Source organism: Carettochelys insculpta, chromosome 2 (genome assembly GCF_033958435.1).
Source record: "Carettochelys insculpta isolate YL-2023 chromosome 2, ASM3395843v1, whole genome shotgun sequence".
Classification (NCBI taxonomy): domain Eukaryota; kingdom Metazoa; phylum Chordata; order Testudines; family Carettochelyidae; genus Carettochelys; species Carettochelys insculpta.
Genome location: NC_134138.1, coordinates 22,944,029 through 22,965,597, shown reverse-complemented (window position 1 = coordinate 22,965,597; position 21,569 = coordinate 22,944,029). Strand labels below are relative to the sequence as shown.

At 45.0% G+C, this 21,569-nt stretch overlaps 1 long non-coding RNA gene and 1 pseudogene across 12 annotated transcripts in view; both read left to right on the top strand.

The window, feature by feature from the left end:
- Positions 1–21,569, top strand: part of LOC142009119 (uncharacterized) — a 267,936-nt gene that overhangs the window by 36,943 nt on the left and 209,424 nt on the right. The window lies entirely within an intron of this gene.
- Positions 8,147–8,438, top strand: LOC142008425 (large ribosomal subunit protein eL37 pseudogene; annotated as a pseudogene).

Genomic DNA, 21,569 nt, shown 5'->3' with positions numbered 1-21,569 from the left:
GCTCTCCCATACACCTAGCACTGTCAACAAGGGGGCTAAGGTCAATAGAATTATGTCGCTTTCAAATCTCTTAGCGACGTAGTTATACTGACATAAGTTTGTAGTGTAGGCCTGGCCTGGTGTGATTCTTACAGCAAGAATCACAGCAATATTCAGGTTACTCCTGGTCTCAAAGGACCAGGCACTTACTTTAAGTCTGTTTCACTTTAACTTTCATTCCAAAGACAACTATTACAGCCAATAGTATAATAAAGTGTACACAGATTTATTATTAAGGAAATTAGTTATTTACAAGATGAAAGCCTCCTCCCCCCTTGGTGCCTCTCCTGCACCACGCTGTCTGAGTGTAGAATGACTTTATGTAATATCTCACTTCCATATGGGTGCACATGGCAAAAGTCGTTCCACATATGGACGTAAAAATTAGAGGGAGGAACACTGCACAGGAGAAGCACTTCTTCCTGTTAATCTGTTCTGGTCGTGCCTGACCCAAGTAAGGTGTGTGTAACATGCGCCTCAACCCTTGTTTTCATTTAGCTTGTTCTGCACTCTGCTGGCACATTCTGGACCCCAGAAGCCAGCCTGAGCTGTGGTGTCAGAGCTTGTTTTTCTAGTTACCTTTTATTGGTAGATGTGGGGGAAAGGTTGGTGCTGTGTGCCAGGTTAGTGAGTGGAATCTGGCACAGCTGCTCCTACCTCCTTGTTCCCCATGTGTGCTACATGCTCTGTTCTTTTCACAGTGCCATGTCATCATTTGGGCAACTGACCTGAGTCTCCTTGGGGCCAGTGAGGAGGAGTGACAGCTATAGCCCTCTGAATGGAATGAATTCAGAAATGTGACTTATACTCACCACAGTTCTCTGGGAGAAGGATACTACTGTACCTCAGAGAGAGGGAATTAAGCATCATAGGAAGGACAGCATGTCGCAACAGATGTCTGTGTATTACAGTGCCACATGATCTTTAATGTATTTATCCTCCCAAAGGGCAGGCAGTGCTGTTATCCCCATTTTTACAAGAAGGATCTGGGTCACACGGGCTAAGGGACGTGCCAAAGGTGATACAGACGACAGGGACCTGACTAATGCTGGACATTCTCCCATGGAAATCCTGTATGAGACTAATCTGGAAATTGCCCATTTTGTCTTGGAACTGAAGTACCGTTGAGTCTGAACTGAGGTTGTAATGATTTGATGTGCATCACAAGCCCGCTATGTCATTTTATTCATGACTTAGGTAAGTGTGTGGCTGGGTAACACATGCTGCTGTGAGCTTAAACCACACATGCAGTGTGTCTACCCAATTCCACTCACAATAATGTTCCTCTTTCTTATCTAAAGAGTTCAGATACAACAGCAATTACTTAATTAGGCTTTGTATCAGTAGATCCCAGAAACTAACACATACACCAGCCCTGGTACTTGGATGTTTCTGTGGCTAGTCATCTAGGCTTCTACTCTGTGCCTTCAATAATAATTTCCTGAGTTGGCTTTCTTTACCTACTCTCTGTGCATAGGCATCAAGAGGTAGCCGCGTGAGTCGGTACCTTTGCAGAACAAAAAAGCAGTCTTGTAGTACTTTAAAGACTAATCATATAATTCATTAGGTGATGAGCTTTTGTGTGACTGTCGTGGTCTGTCATGTGAAAGCTCGTCAAATTATATTGTTAGTCTTCATGGTGCTGAAAGACTGCTTTTTGTTTTTTCTATGCCTGTTAAGCCACAATTGAACTTGGGCTGCTCCAGGACCATAAGACAAGGGTTTGGAGCCAACCTGGAGGCATTGTAGACCAGGGAAGCTGGAGCAATTTGTATAGTGCGGGAGCTGAGAGCCATTGAATCAAACTCTTTATCAGGGAAACCACTTCAAGCCAAGGGTGCAGTAGCACCCCACCCTAGTTCCAGCACCTTTGTTGCAGGCTAGAGCAGGAACTGGCTAGTAACACTGATGCTTCATCTGGTAGTAAAGAATGTTGGAATTGCCTCACTAATCCAACCAAAGTCTTTAGTCCAATAGCCTATCTCTGGCAGCAGCCAAATAGGCAGACACAGCCATGGATTAACCTGCTCCCTGTATTTGGTGTCCGCCTAGTCTCTGATTGCAGGAAATTATTGGTCCCCAGAGCACGAGGCTCAATATCCCTTCCTGTATCTTTTATCACTAATTATACCAAGTCTGCATAGTTTTGATATGCATCTAAATGTCCAGTCCCTTTTGGAATCTGGTGAAGCTCCTGGCCTGGGCGTGCCAGTGAGTTCTGTGGTCTACTCTAATTACAGGCTGTATAATTTTTGCTGGTTTTGAGTTTACCACCTTTGTGTAAATTCGGATTGCTGTCTGGGAAATTAGTTGTCAAGCAGCCATTCGGGGAGCACATTCTGTCTATTGGGGGCATGAGATTGGTAAGCATCATGAGTGAATGCTATTTAATAGGAAGTCACCCTTGATCTTTTAACCTAATTTCCCATGTATCTCTGTGACTAAATTGCAAACCCCCGTGTGAAATATCTCTTGGAGCCACCAAGATCTCTTCTTGGAAAATGTTAGGCAGTATTTTATCTAGAATATTCTGCTGACACTTGCCGTTGTTCCTCTCTATTTTTGGTGACAAAGGAAGGGCATTTGCATGAAAACAAGGTGTTCCATTCACCATGTCCATGTCCCACGAAAATACCTTGACGTCCCCTAGAGTGAAACCCTGGGTTCATTTAAGTCAATGTCAAAGCCCGGTTGACTTCCCTGGGAGTTAGGATTTCACGCCTACTGAGAATTAGCAGTGGGAACAAGACTAATAAAGAAAGGAGGATCCTGTTCTCATGTAGATCTGGGGAAGAAGGGGAGAGAAATACAGGGCCTGCAGGGCATGGAGTTAAATAGTTTCTGAGTAGTCTGCTTTTCTGGTGGTGTACGAGGGTAACACCTGTACTTAAATAATTAGCTTGCTGGCAATTGCTCTTAAGTATCTCCACAGGGCAGTGATAAGTGGCATCCCCTTTTGATGATGATGTGTTTGCTTAGTAGGTTAAAAAAAACACCTGTGCCTTGCATGGGCAGCTTTTGTTTGCCACAACCTTTTGGTTCTACTCTCCCCTTGTCTTGTCTAACCTTTAATTACCTGAGGCAGGTGCAGGGGTACGTCAAGCGATAGTAGAGTTCACTCTGCGTCCTTCAAGGGCTGTGGAACTCCCTTCTAATCAAGCTGTTGGTTGGTTTCATTTGCATGTTGTGTTTCAGATTACAGCCATGCTTATGTTCAACTGAATCAAAAACAGCAAAGGGTAGAATGAAGTTTCGGGATGGAAGTAGCATTCTAGGTTTTATATTGTAGCCCTCATACTTGGGATTCTTGTGCTGGACTAGGGGAGAAAATGAGAAGTTTTGCCCCCTTCCCTCCCCCAAGTGTTTAAAGCGATGGGGCAAGTTGTAATCATTCACTGTGTAAGATGAACCCAGATTACCGCCTCTTAGGGTTGTTTACATATGTTTTTAAAAACACAGAAGCACGTTTACCAAAAGCAAACCTAACAAAGCTTAAGTCTAGAGGAGGCAGGTGCTTCAAAATAGGTTTTGGTCTCTTCTGCATGAACTTAATGAATTTCGGACAGCCACTGTCTGTTGCCCCAAACAAAGGGCTGTTAAGCACACAGATAACTCTGTTCTGAGAAGAGGTGCTTAAGGACAGGCGGATGGAATCAAATGGTGAAATACCCACCCACTAGCCTCATACTGGAGTCCAGCTGGACTGGTTAAGGCACTGGGCTGGGCAGTTTCAGTCTCTCTCTGTCATGGACTCCTTTTTGTAAGCATGGGTGAGTCAGTTGGCCCTGGTGTGCACTGAAAATTGACCTCAGCATCCCTATGAAGAGAATGCTCCCATCAACCTATCTATCACCACCTGTGGTGACGGATTACTACATCCACAGAAACAACAAGAAGTCCTGTGGCACCTTATAGACTAACATATGGTCTATAAGGTACCACAGGACTTCTTGTTTTTGAAGATACAGACTAACACAGCTACCTCTCTGATACATCCACAGGAGGACCTCTTCCATAACTGTAGGCTGCACATGTACAACAGGATTAGCCTGGCTTAGCTGTGGCACTGCAGGGATCCCATTGCAGTCCCCTTAATGTAAACAAGCCCTCTGCAGAAATGGGGACAGTGTTACTCCTGTTGTATTGCAAACTCTTTTTGGGGCAGGACTCTCTCATACTGTGTATATGTGCAACAGAAGCTGCTAAGCTCAGCTATGGTCTCTCAATGCTAAGGTGAGCATATGATCCTGCCAGTTTTTATTTTATTTCTTCTTTGTGAACACCCAGACAAGGAAACTGTTCAGTGCCTGCTTTCCATTCCTTACACAGACTTCCCAGTTAGGTCTCTGTCATCCTGTTTGCTCTGTGAAGTTCTGACTACAGTGTGACAGAAATGAGAGTGATGACTGCTCGCTAGGATTTGAACAGTTTTTTAAACAGGCCTCCACCTCAGGGAGCGGCTCCTTTGAAGGAGTGGACTGTGTGGGGATACAAACGGAAATCTTTATATCTGGGCCTGTCAGAAACAGACCAGTTGCAGGGAAGCCCTGCCATTGGCAAATCAGCCGCAGTAAGCCACCATGCGATGCTCACTCTATTGTTTACTTGTAGTGTAAAATTTATGGGAGGAGGTTCTAAGGGTAAAAATCAAGTGGTGGATTTCTGTGGTCGGTTGTGCTAATACTAGAACGTATGTTTATCCATCAAGTGTGGTGAGGGGTGTTAAGCAGCTGAAGAGGTATACTGCAGGTTTTCTTCCCCCAGGCTGTTTTCAGACTTGACTTTCTTCTTGACAAAGGACTGCCGACAATGGACAACTGGAAGAGGATGGAGTTGGCTGGAGAAGGGACCTGATTGAGCTGCTTTGTGTGGAGCACTGGTCAGGAGAGTGAAATTTGTTGGGTCTGTGTGGCAGTCAGGGAGCGAGTATGTTTCCGCTGTACTTGGAGCCAGAGGGGAAAAGATGCTTCACAAGGGCAGGGTGGTCAAAATGCCCTTGCAAAGATACATTGAATGAGGTGGGCTGGGATGTGTTACAGCAGTTTGAAACCAGACCAGGGTGGTGATCCCCTCATCAGCCATGGGGGAAGGAAGATTTGTGGGCATCTCAGCTTCCCCATGCCAAGGAGAGGAAGGATGGGTTGGTGTCCCTCTGATTTTTAACATAGGGTTGGGATCTGTGCTCTTAATTTAGCCGTTGTGCACATGAAGAGAAGCTGTGTGGCTGCAGTTAGGCCTCTCTGCAGTGGTGTGCCTGTGAGCGGGTGAGGGGGGAATAAGCCTCAGCCTTTCCTTGCTTAAGTTTATTCACAGCTGCTGGAACAGTATAATCATGGACCTTTAATCCTTGCCCAGTCCCCAGTACTACAGCAGGGGTGAGCAAACTTTTTACTTTTCGTGTCTGCAATTAGCTGCTTTCACCTCTTCCACCTGTCTAATGTGATCCAAACAGGCAGAAATCTAGTTTATGTTCATATGGAAAAATACTGAACAAACCTGTTGGCACCTGTAAGAAAATAAGTCTGTAGAATGTAAATCCTTTATTAACAGGTATACAAATGTGACTACACATACATAAAAACAGTAACTATTTCAACATTTTTAATGAGACAGGTTAGCCTGCACCCCCACAGCCGGTTGTGCTGTGCTTAATTTCAGAATTTCATGCCTCCCCAAGGGGGCCTGCCGCCAGCTTTGCACACACCTGTACTAGTGCAGACATTTAGAGCAGCCACAGATCTGCCTCTGTCCCAGGCAGGGGAAGCAGAGACCTTCCAACAGGGCTGGATTTCCATGTAGGTGATGTGTTCGTGTGATTATCTTTATAAAAAAAAAAACAAAAAAAAAAACCACCAAGGTCATGATTAATCACCATTTTAATTGCAGTGCCAACTAATAGAATACCAGTTGAAATGTATTAAATAGATTTATTTCAATTACAACACAAAATACAAAGCGTGCTCTGCAAGGGTTACCATATTTGAACATTGAAAAAAGAGAGCATTTCCTCTCAGGGGTTCTCCTTTTCTGTGCCAGTATCTATCAACTCATGTCGTATTAATGTGTTGTAGTGTATATAGTACTTTGATACGTGAGTTGATAGATACTGAGAGGGATACACTCCCTCTCAGGGCTGTCCTCTCCATTTTAGAAGTTCAAATATGGTAACCCAATATACTGTTCACTTTATATCATTCTTGATTACAAATATTTGCACTATAAAAATGATACACAAGGAATAGCATTCTTCAGTTTATCTCACAGGTAGTGTAGTGCAATATATCTATTGTGAAAATCCAGTATACAAATGTAGATTATTTTGGTTACACAGCTGCATTCAGAAACAAAACAGTGTGAAACTTCAGTAGTAGTAGTAGGCATCCTTCAGTCTGCACAGACTATGGATCGCACCCTTTAAAGTTTCAATTTAAGACTTCATTTACAGCGTCTATTGTGACTATGAAGACCCACACGAGAGTGACAGTCCTTGCTGCATCTCTTGCAGATGTAGTGGGTGTCTGGCAAGTCCTTACTGTGCTTTCTGTGTGCTCGCTTCTCCTCTGCTAGCTGTCTGATCTTCATCTCGCCCTTCTGAAGGCCCTTGTGTAACCCCTGCCTCCATCTGCCGCGGTCGTCTGCTAGGTCTTCCCAGTTGTCCAGCTCGATGTCTACCTCTCTGAGGTCTCTCTTGCAGACATCTTTGTAGTGCAACTGGGGGCGTCCGGGAGGTCTTTTGCCAGAGGCTAGCTCACCATACAGGATGTCTTTTGGAATCCTTCCATCGTTCATCCTGTGGACGTGGCCAAGCCAGCGGAGCCGACGCTGCCTCAGGAGGGTGTGCATGGTTGGGATTCCAGCTTGCTCGAGGACGGCTGTGCTGGTAACTCTGTCCTTCCATGATATTCCAAGGATGCGCCTGAGGCAGCGCAAGTGGAAGACGTTCAGCCTCTTTTCCTGGCGGGCATACAGGGTCCAAGTCTCGCTGCCATAAAGGAGGGTGCTGAGGATGCAGGCTCTGTAGACTTGCATTTTGGTGTGAGTGTACAGCTTGTTATTCCACAGCACAGAGTGTCGTGGAGACACCCACGCTCGAAGCACTGGTATCAACTAGATGTGAAACTTCAGAGCCTACAAATCCACCCAGTCCCCATCCTCACCAGGTCTGGACACAGTATTCCAGTAGCAGTGCCAAATAAGAAGTAAAATAACCTCTCTATTCCTACTTGACATCTTTCTGATTGTGTATTTTTTGGATTGCTTTAACTCTTTTGGCCACAGTGTCACACTTCAGTTGTGTGCCTTTAGGGTTCGCACTTACAAACTTTACTCTGTAACTATAAGGGCTAGAAGTAAATTTCCTTGTTCAAAATGAAAACAGAAGCTTTCGCATGATCACGTGACTTCTGGAGCTTTCACAAACAGACAAATTATCCTGAGAAAAAATCCTGAGAGTTGGCTTTGCAAAGTGGCTGCAGGTGGGAAATTGTTGACCTGCACCAGCAGGGACTCAGCCAGACTTGCTGCTTGAGCCCCCGGCTGGCGTGGGTTCAGCTGAGTGTGCCAAGAAATTTTATCAATACCCCACTCCCCTTTTGGGTTCTGCAAAGAGCTGGGTGGAGGGAGAGTTGGTGAAATTTCGTGGCACACTTACACAGTTCTTGCTGCACATTGGTTGAAAACCACTTGGTTAGATGCAGAGTGAAGCTGATGTGAAGGTACCATGAGATGGCAGGGGTGGGGATGAAGAGGGTTGGTGCAAACTGCCAATCAGAACAGGGCAGAGATAATCCGTCAAAACCATACAGTGCTCTCTGGCTGACATCACACTACAACTCAGTTGTGAACCTCAGGGGTTTGTGATAATTTGAGACTTAATAAATGAATTGGAATTGGGATGGTGGCAGGGTTAGTGTTAATAGGTCCTCAACAAGTGGGTTTGCTGGAGGGATCAGAGTAAGGATGGGATCATGATCATCAGTACTTCTGAGCCCAGCACTTCTGAAAATCTGGCTCTGTGTGCCTGGCATGCTGGGATGAGGAGCGCTTTCTAGGCACTCAGTATCTCATCCATCAGTGCACTCCCTTTGGTGCTGACGCCCCAAGGAGGATGACATAGGGAACATCGTCGTTCACTAAGTGCCACAATAAGACCCACGCGTCGTGCTGTTGCTGTGGATCCAAGGCATACCATCTCCAGAAGTCTGCCTGTGGGAAATGTGGGTACCCTGCTAAGCGCAAGAGAGTATAACTGGAGTGCCAAGGCTAAAAGACGCAACACTACTGGTACTGGTCACGTGAAGCACCTGAAAAATGTCTTCTGCCGATTCAGGAATGGATTCCATGAAGGAATAACACATAAGCCCAAGAGAGCTGCTGTTGCAGCATCCAGCTCATCTTGAGGACTCCTGTGTTTGTTAAAATAAATGATCTAACTCATTTAAAAAAAAAGTGCACTTCCTCATGTGCTTTGTTTTAAGTGTGTGAGACCAATCCCATTGTTACGTGTGAGATTGCTTGCTCAGAATTTAGGTGCTTAAGTGTGCTGTGTGCTTCTTGCTGAATTCGAGATACAGTGCATGGTGGATGAGAGAGAGGAAAACTTTTGTGCACACTTGAATAAGGTGCAGGAGTCTGTGCTTAAGGCACCAGGAGTTAAAAAGTCTAAAACAACCTCAGCAACTCCCTACCCTCCCAAAATATCATTGTCTCCCACACATGGTGCGGGAGGCAGGTGTTAGTCACTTTAATGGGTGATAGATTTTATGCTGTAATAATTGGAGACTCTGCAGCTTAGGGTGTGTCTTCATTATGCAGAAGCTCAGCCCAGTAGTCAGGGTCAATCTTTTGGGGTTCCATTTTGCAAGCCAATTAGGAAGACACACAATTGAACTATCTGGGGTCATAGAGTGATAGAATTCTAGGGCTGGAAGGGACCTCAGGAGGTCACCTAGTCCAGTCCCCTGCCTGAAGCAGCCAACTGCTTTATTTCTCAATATTGCAAGGTGTAAGGGAGGTCGATGGGAGAGTTTCTGGCCTCGGTTCCTGATAGCTGGTTCATTTTGAGATCTGGATTGAAATTCAGTGATGATTACTTGCTCTGTGTATTGTCGCACTTGGCTTGAAGTGAAAGTAGTAACCTTACTACTCACTTCCCTCTCCTTTACCTGGAATAAAAGAGAAGTTCCACATTGTTTTAATTGGCACATGACTCAACAAAGCCACCTGAGATGAAGATTTCAGAGTGCTTCTTGGAATTGCAGTTTTTGGCGTTTTGTGCCATCGTGCTTTTTTTTAGTCCTGTGTATTAAGGGCATGTTATCAGCATTCTAAATAATAATATAATCTCTTTCCAATTATATTATTTTTGGGTGGGCTGGAACTTGGCTGAACGTGCGGCGGGATGTGCTTTTGTCAGGGCAGCCTGCAGTGCTGTATGATAAAGATCCACATATGCATATATACGAAGATAAATCTTGCTTCATAGGTTTATTAAGTGCAAATTCTGGCAAATCCAAGCGGATGCTAACTCACTGTTCTATCTTGGCCTTCAGCTTTCTTTCTCCATTAATCAATCAATATTGCATCAGGACCTTTCGGAGGAAGTCAGTGGTGATAAATATTAGGAAAGATTTTGTAACTGGGACGTTTTAGGCCTACTTTAAACTTGGGAGTTGCCCTGGATTAACCCAAGACTTGTGTACATTTCCGAAGTTTTACCAGTTGTACGGATAGATAGCCCTTCATGTATCTACTCTAGTTTTTTCAGTTTGTCTCACGTCCCTTTCTAAGAAATGGAAGCCAAACACAAAAAGGTAGTCTTACACTGGGGTAGCAGTCTCTTCATGGGGGAGGTACACTGGTGTAATTATAGTGGTTTAAATTCACACGTTAGCTTATTCCTCTTTGATTTTCCTGTGTAGACGACCCCTTAAGTTGGCTTCTGGAACTTCTTAGGTGAGCTGCTGCAAATACCTGTTTTGGCAGAAGAATTTAGGCCTTTTCTGTACTTAACACCAGCACAAGAACAGTCATTGGTGCAGAAAATCCACACCCTCACAACAACACAGCTATACCCACAAAGCCCCTAGTATAAGCACATCTTGGCTGATAGGAGAATGTCTAGTTCTCGTCAGTCTAGTGTCCATCACTCTGGGAAGGGGGTGCTCCTGCACTGAGAGAGAAACTCCTTCTGTTTAGTGTAGGCAGTATTAACACTGGGATGGGGGATGGGATGGGATGTGGATGTAGCTGTGTTACTGTAGCTGTGTGGGCTTGATCTCTGTCATGTGGACATGGCCCTCGAGAGAGAGAGGTGGTCTGTCTTGGCCATTTGCTCAAGCCTGTCAGATGATACGTGAAGGACAGTTGTTGAAATGTCCCAGGCTTTTTTCTTTAAGATAATGGTTAGTTCATAAGTTAGCAGCCAGTTTACCTGAGAGAGGTGATGAAACAAATCTCTTAAACCAGTGAAGGACAACGAGCTAGTGAGAGGGCTGCATGGGTGGCCCTCTTCTTAGCAGGCCACAACATTGTCGTAACCAGGCAGTCTCCCAGGCCAGGGTAGTTTTGCTAACCTCCTGGTGCTCCTAGAATCTGCAGGGTGTGCCTGTGGTTCTTTGACTGCAGAGAGAGCACACGGCTCTCTCGGTCAATATTGTATGCACTCAGCACACACCTCGCTTTACGTGCTCTTGCTTTACCTGCATGTCACATTAGTAATACTGGTAGGAAAAAAACTCTGTGGGCAGACACTTGTGGAACCTGGCAACCCTGCACCTGGGCAGCAGTAAACAGAAGTCTCACAGGCCACCCGTGGTCTGTAAGTTGCCCAACTCTGTCTTAGATGAGCCTGCTTGCAAGTGAAAATTGCTTTGACCTTGAGGGGCTTGCTAGAGATTTTGATATGGATTTTGCTCCTTACATACGGGTAGTAATCTATGGAGTGAAAATTAAACAGAAACTTTTCTAATGGTGATTTTATTGCCTTCAAACAAGGAAGAGAATATAGTTATTAACACTTCTTAAAAGCTTCACAAACATAAATCCTTAAACATCCCGGTGGGGGTTTAAGTGTTACCTGGTTTTATAGCCCCATAAAAGCAGAGATCAAGAGACCGTCTTTATTTTGGACTTCTTTTGGAAATCTCTGGTGCAACTCCATGAGTGGCAGCACCTACGAGATTACTGGTGTCCATAGCACGTACATGCCGATTTTACTGCTGTCGCATGGCCATGCTTGTAGCAGATCAACAACAGTGGAGCTACAGAAGGGAGGAACTTCCCAAAAAATAGGCTAGTATAGACAAAGGCTTGCAGATTAAGTGATATGTCAAGGCCCTGGCTTCCAGCGCCTTGCTCAGAACAGTAGGATCTTGTCTGTGCTCTAGAGGGTTTGTGAGCGTGGCTATACTGCTAAAACTTGAAAGTGTAGACTGGGGCTAAGTGTCAGTAACCCAGGGTAAGTTGTTTAAGGAGAAAGTGGAACTGAGGCTACGTCTACGTCGCAAGATACATTTGAATTTATTAAACTTGATTTTATAATGCCGTTTTTTTAAAAATCGATTTTGAGTATCCTCACTTCCCACAGGCTCCCAACAAATTTGACATATTGCTTCCAGACTGAAATCACCAGACATCGCCTGTTGCAGCAGTGCATTGTGGGAACCTATCCCACAGTTGCCTCAGCTCTGCATTCTGAGCCAGGAGCCAGGTGCAGCAGTGCTGTCAGTTTCCTGGGTCCATGCAACCTGGGGGACCTGGGAGGCTGATGACACAGCAGCCCTGGTTAGTTTCCTGGGTCAGGCTAGTAGTGAGGAGCTGGGAGCCAGGTGCAGCAGCACTGTCACTTCCCTGGGTCGCTGCAGCTTGGGGGAACCTGGAAACTGACAGCGCAGCAGCCCTGGTCGGTTTCCCAGCTTCTGCTAGTCGTGGGGAGCCGGGAGCCAGGTGCAGTGCGTAGCTTTGTGGGATACATACGGGACACTTGTGGAGGCTAATAAATTCGAATGAAAGACACGGTGCTTCCATGCTAGCCTTTATTCGGCATTTTAAACTTGAGATTGATGCTATACCTGTCCGTTGATATTGACATTTTGGTATCGATATTAGGGCAGACTAAATCCAGCTAATGACATGTATGGTGAAGACTGACATTTTGCTGTTGAGCTAACTCCTTTAAATTCAGTTTTTTTCTCACAGTGTAGACTCAGCCTGAGCTGTGCTTCCCGTTTCAGCTGTGGTGATGGAACCGGCCACAAGCACTGCCCTGTAAATGGTCACAAGCAGCACAAGGTTCAGGCAGTGTCCACAGAAGCTATTGGTCTGTCTGCATCCACACCTAACCATTTCACTGGTGCATTCTGGGAAATGTGAGCATCTACACTGTCCTGCCTCTGCTAGGGATGGCTAAATGTGAAGGATGTGGCTTTGTGGCAGTGTGTGCTGCTGCACTGGGGTTTGGGAGATATTTGAGCTGACTAAATGGATTACAAGAACCAGGAAGGAGGGTGTGTCCCCATATCTAAGAGCAAACCCAGTGTGCCGAATTGGTTACAGGAGATAACCATAGCTGATTTCTGCCTCTGACAGAGCCCAAACATTGCCAGCTGATCAGGGCTCATGAGTTTTAAGCATCATATGTGCAGGCAAAGCAACTAGCCAACCTGTTGCGAGCCAGCCATGACATTAGCTGGTTATAAACTGGGTGGAAAGTTGTAGTGCAGACAGGACAGTGAGGGTCCAGTTGTCATATTTCTGCAGCAGCTGGCATGCTGGGATCCTGGGTCATGATTAGGACCCTGAGGGGCTAAAGTAATGGAAGCACATCTGTGTGAAATAAATCTGAAGAGCAGAGGAAAATGCAGGCTGGGGTAGGAATGTTATAAGCTAGAATGGAGGGTAAAAATGGACAGATTGACTGGCAGGCTTTCAGCAGAGTCATGGGAAGCACTTGCTTGATTCTGTCCCAGGGTGCTTGTGTTAATGCACACACAGAAGTCATGGAGTGCTGCTGTGCGATGTGTAGGGCAGAATTTCATCCATGATAGCTGGTTTCCCTTCTGCTGTGCCACTGGTGAAGTGCTTTAAGCTTATTGCTGGGAGGTGGATGTTTCTCGGGGGAATGACTTTTTGAACCCCGCCCTCCTAGAGATAGATAATGGAAGTTTCTAAGCTGGGAAGCATTTGCTTGTCATCCATGAACAACTGGCTGGCACTGGCTCTTCCGGTGACGTCCGTGGCCCCAGTGAAGTCAATAGCAAAACTCCCAATAGATTCACAATTGCATCCTTTGTTTCCAAGGGAGAGAAACAGAACAGACAGGAAGGGAGCAAAAAGGTGATTAGCAGAAGTGTACAAAGTGTGCCTCAGGTAAAAGAGAGCTACAAACTTCTGGTTACTCTATTATGTTGGCTGCAACTGTCCCCAAGATGGTGTACCATGCTGAAGGGAGGTGTCCGTAGGACAGTCACCATAGTCATATGCTTTCTGCAGAAAGAACACGTTGGAGAACATCCCCTCCATAGAAACAGGGTGAACCTGTTCTTCTGATGTATGGAACTGAAATTGGCTTTAGTAGATGAAGTGAATGGGCAGAGGTCACTTTTTCCTGCTGTGTTACTTGTGAAGTGGAAGAAGTTTTTAAAACATCTGTTTTCACCACTTGAAGAGAGGCTGCTTATCTTCTCAGACTTGATCCTGGGGTCAGAGTTTCCCTGAATCAGCTTTTCAGCCACAATTCACAGCCTGGCAGAAGGCGCGGGGAAGGCATGAATTGCTAACCACTGCCTTAGGTAGGACCCACAAGCTACCTCTCTATGCATCAAGTCCTTGATCCTGTATAGTAACAGAGAGGGAGCCGTGCTAGTCTATATACTATCAAAACAAAATGCAGTCAAGTATCACTTTAAAGACTAGCTCACCTAATAAATGATTTTGCTAGTCTTTAAAGTGCTAATTGAGTGCTTTTTGTTTTGATCCTGTATGTGTGTCTGGGCTTGGAAGCCCCATTTGTAGTAGAGCGTTTTGAGATAGCAGCTCCCTTATTGCATGTTAAGAGGTGATATGTGAGAACATACTTTATATTAAAAGGCATTGTAATGCAGATATTTCACAGCAGAAAAAGCCAGTGCAGGCCTAATTTGCTGTATGAAAAGAAAAACTGAGGCATAGTGCCATATTGCTTTCATGGCTACATGCCAAGGCACCCATACTATGGAGAATATTAATATCCCTATTAACTTGATGTTAATTGGATTCCAAACATTCGTCAGAGCTTGTATGGATAAATTAGCTATTTTCTCTAGCTCGTGGTGAGATCACATAGAGGTGTAGAAATTGTGCTCCAATCCATTATTGGTATCCCTGAGTGAGTTAAAGCTACAGGTGTCGTTGTTAGATCTCACAGTAACCTTGCATGGATTATCTGGGTTGCTTGATGGTTTTTTAAAGCTTATACTGTGCCTACGTATGTCAGTTATTGATCAAGAACCTGACACTGCTCTCGGCATTTTGCTAACTAGTCGGATGCTTTGCTAACCTGGACCTGTGTAGGTATTTGCCTCGACAAAAGATTGGACTAAGATACTTCTGGAGGTCTGGTCCAATCCTACATTTATTTTGATTCTCTGGCTCCTGCCCCAAGGAGTGTAGAGGCTAGTTCAGACACACGGAGCACACAGGAGGATGGTCTGAATTGGAAGTGATACAAAAAGCAAGTGGTGGTCTGTTTTGAAAGGCTTGTTTTGGTTGCTTTGGTCTTTCCTGATCAGGAAGCTTGATCCATGTCTCTTTAGGATGGTGCTCTTTAATTAATTGCCTGGCAGGATAGGAGTGTGTGTATAGAGTGAAAGTGCTCTTTTGTGAGTCATACAATGTTTTGATCACACAAAATAAATCAGTTTTTCCTCTCCCTGTGTAACACACTCACAAGCATAGCAGCACTCCTGTCTTGGACAGTATCCAAAGACAGATAATGTTTACTATGGAATATTTTCCTTTAGTTCCATGAATGCTTCAGTTTATCCCCTATTAGGAAACTGTTTTAAAAATGGTTTCTGCTAACAGTAGGCCAGCTGGTGCCAATGGGGCATGGCCTTGTAAAAATGTACATTAAAAGCTCTCCAAGGTTGGGTTAATGCTTTGAATTTTACACTTACATAGCGCAGCTTTTTGTTTTGTGTGTGTGTGTTGAATCTCTTCAAGGTTAAAGGAATACTGGTTGTGAATCATGTTTAAATAAACAAATTTTCCTTGCTGGTGTCAGTAATTCCACCTTTGCATAGAAAACAAAGCAAAGTTTTAATCTTTGCTTCTCCAAAGACTAAAACGATATTGGCCAAAAGTGCACGGGGTGTGTGTGTGTGTGTGTGTGTGTGCGTGTGTGTGTGTGTGAGAGAGAGAGAGAGAGAGAGAGAGAGAGAGATGGGGAAAGAGTTCAGATAATAGCCATCTTAAATAATAATCATAATAAGGGGCTCTGCCTGGCCCCACCCCCAATACCCACATAGTTCCAAGTGTAGGGGGCGCTGCTCAGTCTGAGAACCTGCCCTGGCTGCCTCTGCTGTGATGCAAACTGTGCTGCCCAGGGGAAACGCACTGGCTCAGGACTCCTTGTGGGTTTTGCTTTTGGTTACCCAGGGCAGGGGTGGGAGATCCCAGCATGAGAACGCAGATGGTGGTAGTGTGAGGAGGCAAATGCTGGAGGTGGACATCCCAGCATGAAGATATGGGGGGGTGTCAGGGTGAGAACTAAGTTTCATGTCTCTTGTAGGATCCTGATCCCTGTCTGGGCTCATGGAGGTGAGACAATATCAACTGGCATGCACTGTATTGGCAACCCCAAGAGTTCAAAACTTATGAGTAAGTTGCCTTAATGCCCCAGAAAGAGAGCGGCTTCTTGAAATCTCAGTTTGATAGACACTAAAACTCTCAGGCAGGCGAGGAATTGTATAAAGCTGTATGACGGGGTGCTTTTCTTTTTTATTTATTTCTAAGAACTTGGAAATAAAAAAAAAAAAAAAAAGATCCTCCCCCCATGCCCCCCCACTATTATCAGTGACCTTATTGGCCCATTTAGGAGGGTTTGAGGGCTGGCACTGGACCCAAGGTAAATGGAGTTTGAGACCCCTGCCCTTAAGTGTTTTCAAAGCTGCTTTCATTCACAATCTGCTCTGGGGCATTTACTTGGATTTCAGTTGTGGGCGAGATGCACTGATGTACACTGCAGCTTTGTTGGCCTACACTAGGGGCTTTCACACTCACATGTAGCCGCTAAGGACTCAGATCCCCACCATAGACGTGGCCCAAGGAGCCACAAAGTAAATTGTCAGCTGGTGTGGCTGCTGAAACCAGTGGAGTTACCCCAGCCGTGAATTTGGTGTCACGTAGCAGTTGCTGAGATAAAGGGGACCTATTTTTAAGAGAGAGGGAAGCTTTTGAGCTTACACAGCACTTTGCTTCAGGACTAATTCATTTGGAAAATGTATTGCGCTAAAGCGCACGCATGCAGTAATGGGCCTTGCCTACACTATCAGTTACTCTGGTATAATTTTTCACACAGGCCTGTGAATAATCCACACCCCTGGGCGAAGTAAGTTATACCTACCTAGGCACTGGTGTGGACAACACTGTGTTTGTGAGAGAGCTTCCACCTCCTGCATAGCTACTGCCTCCCATAGAGACAGGAGTTATTAAGTTGACAGGAGAGCTCTCTCTAGGTGGCTTATAGTATCTCCACAGCAAGTACTACAGAGGCTCAGCTGCACCACTATAAGTGCTGTAGTGTAGACATAGCCTTAGTTATAATAGTCCATGTAGGACGCTAGTGCAGAATAGATAGTTCACTTTAGAGCCACACCCTGGCATATATCTCATCAGCTTCTGCTTGTAGACAAGAGGATGAAAGTTTCAGAAAGAAATCCAGAATGTTCAAAAGCTTTTATGGGTTTGTTGGTCACGAACTTGTTGGGATAGTGATGCAAACTCATTTGCAAAGTTGGGTATTAGGATACATGCTAGTCCTATGCTGGCTGCATAACGTGAATGGGTTCAGAGTGTTGTCTCCCTGAAACCAAGCTTTCTGTATTGAAAGCGTGTTTGTAATATTGGTCAACGCATTGAATCGTATTGGGTTATCAGCCTTGGCTCAGAAGCTGTAGACTTATTACAGATTGAACCTCTCTAGTTCAGCACTGTCGGGTCTTTGACTGGAGCCAAACGAGAATTTGCCAGACCACTGGAGGTCAATATTGTCTAGCATCATTACCAATGGTTCCACTGCTTCCCAGCCTCTTAGAAGGCAGTTAAGGGTAAATTAGAGTTAAATAACAGCACAGAACACTGCCAGGACTCATGGCTGTAACAACTTCATGGGACCACAGGAAACTTGGCCACACCCATGATAAGTGATCTTCCGTAATCCAGCATGATTTTAGTTAGCCGAATGTTGCTGGGTAAGAGTGCTGGACAAGAGATGTGCAACCTGTAGTGCAGTTTTGTAATATTGCTCAGTGAGCAGCAGCTTGTTTCGAGCAAAGCAGAGAGGTGTGTGTGGCTCCCCTCCCCCTTCACTGCATAATTTGGGGCTTTGCATTCTGCTCCCCAAAGGGGGATTTAATGTTGACTGTATTCATTATGCACAATACCACATCTGATGCCTTGTAAACCTTAAGAAATTAGGTCGGTGGAACTATGCACTTAGGGATGTGAAAAATTCACATCCATGTATGAGGTGGTAACACCACCCTACTCCCTGGTGTAGCTAGTACTGGGGGATGGGGTAATGCTCCTGTTGATCTAGCTATTGCCTCTTGGGGAGGTGGAGTGCGTTTGATTACAGGAGAATCCCTCTCATTGGTGTTGATGGTGTTATCATTGAAGCACTACAGATGTGCAGCTGCAACATTTTAAGTGTAGGTAAGTCAATAGTTTTGCTGTCATGGAGGTCAGTGGAAATAAAATATGACTTTCCTTTGTCTGAGATAAAGATGACTGCAGAGTACAGAACACTGGGACAGGAGGTAGTGAAGTTCTGTGGATCCCTTTACTAATCCAGAGGGATGGGGTTGAGTTGTAGTGTGCATGTTGAAATGGAAAAACAACCCTTTACTTTTAAAAAGAACCCTGTACTTTAACACTAATCGCTGCACTTGGGACTCTGAAAGTAAATATTTAACGGATGGAAGTCCCTTTCTCCTCTGTCCTCTCACTGAATTGCTTAACTAATTAGTAATGACTGTCTTAACTTGGCAGTCATTAATCTCATGGATTCCTCTAGCTACTCCAACTTATGGGGCACTCTTAACTTTCCATTATCCTGTTCCTTATGTAACTCACTTATAGGTTGCCCTTGAAATTGAGTTTTAGGTTGATGGTTGGTTAGTTGACGTTTGAAGGCTGATACCTTCTTTCTTACAGAGTTGTTTTGTTTACTACTATCACAGTCCTCTGTTTTACAATTTACACTAGCATCACCGATCTCTGTTTTATGCAAGTATTTTATGGTCTTAAGCAGCAAGAAGGACAAACGGTTTTGTGGTTAAGCACTGGACTGACACCAGAGAAACTTCTCATCTTTGTTGTAGACTTTTTGTGTGTTCTTAGTCCCCTCCTGTAGGACATGTGACACTGCAGCTGAGAGTGAGTGTGTCTGCTTGGCAGACAGACTGCAGTAGCTTGCCTTGAGGTAGCATGGTAAAAATAGCAGTGTGGGCATTGTGGCTCCTGAGGAAACATGGGCAAGCCATCTGAACATGGACCCAGGGAGTTGGGTGGGCATGAGAGCATGGACTACCCCCGATTCTCAAGATCCAGACTCCGAACATGCTAGCTGGAGCCAAGGTAGCACAGGTCTGTCTGCCTGGGCTGGGCGGCTCCCTCTCAGCTGTAGACTCAGCCAGGCTCAGTGCAGGAAGGAGATGAGCATGACCCTGCTCTGGTTGCAGACTAAGAATGTGAAGATTGCAGAATGTTTTCAGTGGGAATGTTCATTTTGCTTAAAGTTCTGAGTGCTCTCTAGTGCTTTGCTGGAGCAGGTTCAGAGTGCTCAGGGTTGAGTCTTTCATCTTCGTGCTCCGCAGATGATGCTTCCTACTTCATTCACCCTTTGTTTTGTTTAGTTGGGTTGTAAACTCAGGACTGTCAGTGAGTGAACATAAGAATGGCCATAGTGGGTCAGACCAAAGGTCCATCTAGCCCAGTATCCTGTCTGCTGACAGTAGCCAATGCCAGGTGCCCCAGAGGAGGTGAAGCTAAGACAATGATCAAGCGATTTGTCTCCTGCCATCCATCTCCTGCCTTTGACAAAAGGCTAGTCACCATACCTTACCCCTTGCTCATAGCCAGCTATGGACCTGACCTCCCAAATATTTATCGAGCTCTTTTTTAAACTCTGTTAGAGTCCTGGCCTTCACAGCATCCTCTGGTAAGGAGTTCCACAGGTTGACTGTGCGCTGTGTGAAGAAAAATTTCCTTTTATTAGTTTTGAACTTGCTACCCCTTAATTTCATTTGGTGTCCTCTAGTTCTTCTATTATGGGAACAAGTAAATAACTTCTCTGTATTCACTTTCTCCACACCATTCATGATTTTATATACCTCTATCATATCACCCCTCAGTCTCCTCTTTTCTAGACTGAAAAGTCCCAGTCTCTCTAGCCTCTCTTCATATGGGACCTGTTCCTAACCCTTAGTCATTTTCGTTCCTCTTTTCTGAACCTTTTCTAACACCAATATATCTTTTTCGAGGTGAGGAGACCACATCTGCACGCAGTACTCAAGATGTGGGCGTACCATAGTTTTATATAGGGGAAGTAAGATATTGTTCATCTTATTTTCTATCCCTTTCTTAATTATTCCTAACATCCTATTTACTTTACCGACTGCCGCTGCACACTGCGTGGATGTTTGCAGAGAACGATCCACTATAATTCCAAGATCCCTTTCCTGATCTCTTGCAGCTTAAATTTGCCCCCATCTTATTGTATGTATAATTGGGGTTATTTTTCCCAATGTGCATTACCTTACACTTACCCATATTAAATTTCACTTGCCATTTTGCTGCCCAGTCGCTCAGTTTGCTGAGATCTTTTTGAAGTTCTTCACAGTCTGCTTTGGTTTTGACTATCCTGAACAGTTTGGTGTCATCTGCAAACTTTGCCACCTCACTGCTTACCCCTTTCTCTAGATCATTGACGAATAAGTTGAACAAGATTGGTCCCAGGACTGACCCTTGGGGAACGCCACTAGTTACCCCCTTCCATTGTGAAAGTTCACCATTTATTCCTACCCTTTGTTTCCTGTCTTTTAACCATGTGCATGTACAGCCTCCAGCACAGTGAAGCTCTGATCTCATTGGGGCATCTGGGTGCTACAATAATACAGATAATTTCAAATGAAGAAGAAAAAATTAATGTTGGCTGGTTCGTGTGTGTGTGTGTTTCTTTTATTAGGAGTTAAGGGATGAAAATAATTTTTGGTTCATCTTGACAGAGAAAACTGTGGAGTGTCTAACCTAAGAGAAGTTGTGCAAGCTTCTTACTCAGAAATCAAACACTGGACTTAAAGAACTTCTGGAAAAATCACTGCAGGGTAGACTTCTTCACTGAGAGGAGACATGTAATGGCTTCAAAATACAAGTCCTTTTGCCTCTAATTTCTATGGTGACATAGAGCTTGGTATTTTTCTGTGCCTGCATATTTTACAGGGCCTTAGGTGGATAATGAAAACTCTGTTACAAGCTTTTCAATAGTAATTACCTTTGTTTGTAGAAGGCTAATTCTACTGGTCTTGTACAGCTGTCAAGGTTATGAAGTTTGCTCTGTGTGCATGTGTGTATGTTTATAGTAGTAGTAGTAGGCATCCTTCAGTCTGCATAGACTATGGATCGCGCCCTTTATAGTTTCAATTGAGGACTTCATTTACAGCGTCCACTGTGACTATGAAGACCCACACGAGAGTGACAGTCCTTGCTGCATCTCTTGCAGATGTGGTGGGTGTCTGGCAAGTCCTTATTGTGCTTTCTGTGCGCTCGCTTCTCCTCTGCTAGCTGTCTGATCCTCATCTCGCCCTTCTGAAGGCCCTTGTGTAACCCTTGCCTCCATCTGCTGCGGTTGTCTGCTAGTTCTTCCCAGGTGTCCAGCTTGATGTCTACCTCTCTGAGGTCTCTCTTGCAGACATCTTTGTAGTGCAACTGGGGGCGTCCGGGAGGTCCTTTGCCAGAGGCTAGCTCAACATACAGGATGTCTTTTGGAATCCTTTCATCATTCATCCTGTGGACGTGGCCAAGCCAGCGGAGCCGACGCTGCCTGAGGAGGGTGTGCATGGTTGGGATTCCAGCTTGCTCGAGGACGGCGGTGTTGGTCACTTTGTCCTTCCATGATATTCCAAGGATGCGTCTGAGGCAGTGGAAGTGGAAGGCGTTCAGCCTCTTTTCCTGGCGGGCATACAGGGTCCAAGTCTCGCTGCCATAAAGGAGGGTGCTGAGGATGCAGGCTCTGTAGACTTGCATTTTGGTGTGAGTGTACAGCTTGTTGT